The following is a 4,617-nucleotide window of genomic DNA, read 5'->3' as shown; positions in this document are numbered from 1 at the left end:
ATTTAGTTGATATTTAATATACTTGTGTATGTGTTTTTTAGAGATAGGGTCTCCTATGTTGCCCAGGGTGATCTCCAACTCCTGGCCTCAAGCAATCCTCCCTCCTCCATCACTGGGATTGCAGGCATGAGCCTCTGTACCCAGCGGTTTAGCTAATATTTAGATGAGACTTTGGACTTAGACTTTAAAATTGATGGACGAGTGAGTTAAGACATTTGGGACTATTAGGATGAAATGAATATTTTCTGCACGTGAGAAGGACATGAATTTTAGAGAGCCAGGGGTGGATGCTCTGAATGTTTGTGCATCCTCTCCCCCACTTATATGTTGAAACCAGTTCCCAGCAGGATGGTTTTAGGAGGTGTGACCTTGAGAGGTGATTAGGTCATGAGGGTGGAGCCTACATAAATGGGATTAGTGCCCTTATAAAAGAGGCTCCACGGAGCTGCCTGCTTCCTCCCACTATATGAGGACACAGGGAGAAGATATAGTCCATACACCAGAAAGCAAATTGGCTCTCACCAGACACTGAATCTGCCAGTGCCTCCATGTTGGACTTCCCAGCCTCCAGAGCTATGAAAAATAAATTTTTGTTATTTATAATCGACCCACTTGTGCTCGCTTTGGTAGCACATATACTAAAATTGGAACCATACAGAGAAGATTAGCATGGCCCCTGCGCAAGGATGGCACACAAATTTGTGAAGCATTACATATTTTTTTGCAAAACTCTGGGGGAAAAGGTTCAGATACCAGTCCAAGCTCTTGGGCAAAGGGCTGGTTAATTACTACTCCAGGAGCCCCCAACACAACTTCATCTTATGTGCTCATCTAGCCAAATGGTGTAAAATAATCATGGAGCGGAATCAATGGAAAAACTCTAGTAACATGAATAACCAGAGCAGATCAACTCCCCCAAGGAACGACATGGCAGACACAACAGAAGATCCCATTCATAAACAAATGGCTGAGATGTCGGAAATCAAATTCAGAGTTTGGATCGCAAATAAGATTAATAGAATGGAGGTAAAGTCGGAATTAGAAATTCAAGGAGCATTTCAACAGTTGTCTCAAGAATTCAATGAATTTGAAGACAAAATCACCAAAGATTTTGACACATTGAGACAAGAACTTGCAGCCCTCAAAGATCTGAGAAATACAGTAGAATCCCTCAGTCACAGAATGGAGCAGGCAGAAGAAAGGATTTTTTTTTTGCAGTTTTTAGCCGGGGCTGGGTTTGAACCCGCCACCTCCCGCATATGGGGCTGGCGCCCTACTCCTTTGAGCCACAGGTGCCACCCAGAAGAAAGGATTTTTGACATATAATGGACCCACTTTTTGGTATTTTGTTATAGTAGCTGGACTAGCCTATGAGAATGCGTGAGTGGAATGGGGGCAAGAGGGAGCTTAACCAGCCAAGAAACAAAGTTCAGGGACAAAAAAAAAGCACTTTTAGCAAAGTCGAAAGACCAATGACAAACCGGGAAAAATTTCAACTGGCATACAAAGAGCTAATGTCTTCTTAGAAGACAAAGCATTTTCTTTCTAGAAATAGAAAGAAAAGTACACACCATGTGGGAAAATGGCAAAGGAAATGACCAGAAAGACACAAATGGCTCTTAGACATATTGAAAGATGCTTGAATTCTCACAGAAAAAGAAATGCCCATTAATTGCACAGAGACACAGCGCTAATTGTGTCAGGCTAGCAAAGATCAGGCACCAGCCCACATTGGTAGGGGACACGTAAACTGGTACAACACCTTGGGGAGCAAGGTCCCTGTCATCACTGCAAAGACACGCCTTTGACCAGAAATGCACATCCTACAGACGTTAACTGCCCATGTGCAAATAATGTCTATATGTTATAATACTGTTTTTTATGATAGGTAGATTAGAAACCGCCATAATTTCCATCAGTAAACTAGCTAGACTAATTATGGTTTATTCATAAAGCTGAATATGATGTGGCTATTAAAAAGAACCAGGCAAATGTAAATGCACTGAAATATTAAGTGAAAAAAGTCAGGGCAAGCAGTATCATAATATGATGTTCCTGTGTAACAGGGTTGGGGAGAAAGCTATATTTATATTTACTTTTATATGCAGAAAAGCTCTGGAAAAACAGACAAGAGGGGCAGCGCCTGTGGCTCAAAGGAGTAGGGAGCCGGCCCCATAGGCCAGAGGTAGCGGGTTCAAGCCCAGCCCTGGCCAAAAACTGCAAAAAAGAAAAAAAAAAAGAGATATGAGTTCATACTTTCAGCCAATTACTCTAATAGGAGGAAATAAAGAGATACATACTTAATAAAAAAAAAAGAAAGAAAAACAGACAAGAAACTAACGATATTAGTTAGCTGTGTGTGCTCATGCACATGTGTGTCTGTGTGTGTGTGTGTGTGGTGAGGGGTAGACGTAATGGAAACTGGTTCAATAGAGAGTAAGAGTGGGAGAGAGATTTTTAATGAATTTTAAAAATATATGTGTATACATACTATATGTAATAGCTTTATTAATATATAATTCACATACCATATAATTTACGCATGTGAAGTGTACAATTCTATGGTTTTTAGTATTTGCACAGAGTTGCACAACCATTACCACAATCATCTTTAGAATCATTTTCAGAATCATTTTCGTCACCCCCATGAGAAACCCCATATCTACCAGCAATCACTCCTCATTTCTTCCCCTCCCCCTAGCTATGGGCAACTAATAATCTCTACATGTTCATGTCCTAGAAATAGAATCGTTCAGTACATGGCCTTTTGTGTCTGGCTTCTCTCATTTAGCACAGTGTTTTCAAAAATTCATGCCCCCTAGCAATCTGGGATCCATTGAGATCAGGAGTTTGGGACCAGCCCGAACAAGAGTGAGATCCTGTCTCTACTAAAAACGAGGGCGGGGGTGTGGGGGCGCGGAAATAGCTGGGTATTGTGGTGGGCACCTGTAGTCCCAGCTACTCAGGCAACTGAGGCAAGGCGATTGCTTGAGCCCAAGAGTTTGAGGTTGCTATGAGCTATGATAATGCCATTGTACTCTACCCAGGTTGACAGAGTGGGGCTCTCTCTCTCTCAAAAAAAAAAAAAAAAAAAAAAAAAGATTCATGCCCATTGTAGCACCTATCAGCACTTTCATCATTTTCATTAGCATTCCCTTTGGGCAGAACGGACTATTTGGACTGTTTCTTTCTTTTTTCTTTTTTTTTTTTTCTTACTATGTTGCCCTCACTAGGTGGCTCACAGCAACCTCAAACTCTTGGGCTTAAGAGATTCTCTTGCCTCAGCCTCCCAACTAGCTGGGACTACAGGCACCTGCCACAATGTCCTGCTATTTTTTGGTTGTAGTTGTCACTGTTGTTTGGCAGGACCAGGCTGGATTCGAACCTGCCAGCTCCAGTGTATGTGGCTGAGCTACAGGTGCCGAGCCTATTTGGACTAATTTTTTTCCACTTTTGGCTATGATGACTAATATGCTATGAACATTTGTGTACAAGTTTTCCTGTGAACGTATGTTTTCATTTCTCTTGGGGATCTCCTTGGCAGTGGAATGGTCGGATCTTATGATAACTCTGGGCTTATCTGGAACTGCCAGATGGTTTTCCAGAGTAACCACACGATTTTACGTCTCCCACCATCACTGCAGGAGGGTTCCAGCTGCACAGCCTCAGTGAGATGTGGACTTTCTTGCAATCTTAGGGGGCACCTTTTAGGGACTTTTTTTTTTTTTTTTTTTTTTTTTGAGACAGAGTCTCAAGCTGTTGCCCTGGGTAGAGTACTGTGGTGTCATAGCTCACAGCAACCTCTAACTCTTGGATTCGAGTGATCCTATTGCCTCAGTTTTTCTATTTTTAGTAGAGATGGGTTCTGTGTTTGGCTCAGGCTGGTCTCAAACCCATGAGCTCAAGCAATCCACCCACCTTGACCTCTCAGAGTGCTAGAATTATAGGCCTGAGCCACATCCAGCCCCCTTTAGGGACTTTTAACAGGGAAATGTGAAAGTCAGTTACTCAAAATTTAAATTTTGAAACTTTTCAATATTTTGAACCTGAAGGGAATGTGATTATGGGACCATAAGCAGGCAGCTATAACCTTTGTTTCCCTGATTATAGATTAACCTTTTCTTTCCTATGTAGTTTTATAAAAAGTTATAAATGACTAAAATGCACCAGAGAGCACCCCTCTCTCTTCACTGTTGGTCTTCATTATAGATTAACTTCTCTCACCTTTCTCACACAAAGAGTTCATGGCTATCACCCTGTCATAAGGTGGAATGTTAAATACGCTTTAAAATTAGAAAGAAAATAAAAACAATACTTAGAAAACAAACTGACTGTAACCAATAAAATTTTTTTTTTTTTTGAGACAGAGTCTCAAGCTGTCGCCCTGGGTAAAGTGCCGTGGCTTCATAGCTCACAGCAACCTCCAACTCCTGGGCTCAAGCGATTCTCCTGCCTCTGCTTCCCAAGTAGCTGGGACTATAGGCACCCGCCACAACGCCTGGCTATTTTTTCGATTGCAGCTGTCATTGTTGTTTGGCGGGCCCGGGCTGGATTCGAACCTGCCAGTTCAGGTGTATGTGGCTGGTGCCTTAGCCGCTTGAGCCACAGGCACCGAGC

General features: G+C 42.2%; 1 non-coding gene across 1 annotated transcript; it reads left to right on the top strand.

Moving 5' to 3' along the window:
- The first annotated feature begins 614 nt into the window (after positions 1-614).
- On the top strand, positions 615-721 carry LOC128574448 (U6 spliceosomal RNA). The gene has a single exon (XR_008376798.1). It is a non-coding gene; the product is annotated as a U6 spliceosomal RNA (small nuclear RNA).
- Positions 722-4,617: the final 3,896 nt, after the last annotated feature.

Source organism: Nycticebus coucang, chromosome 21, assembly GCF_027406575.1.
Source record: "Nycticebus coucang isolate mNycCou1 chromosome 21, mNycCou1.pri, whole genome shotgun sequence".
NCBI lineage: Eukaryota > Metazoa > Chordata > Mammalia > Primates > Lorisidae > Nycticebus > Nycticebus coucang.
Note: the sequence above shows the minus strand (reverse complement) of the source record. Positions and strands in the feature narration are given on the sequence as shown.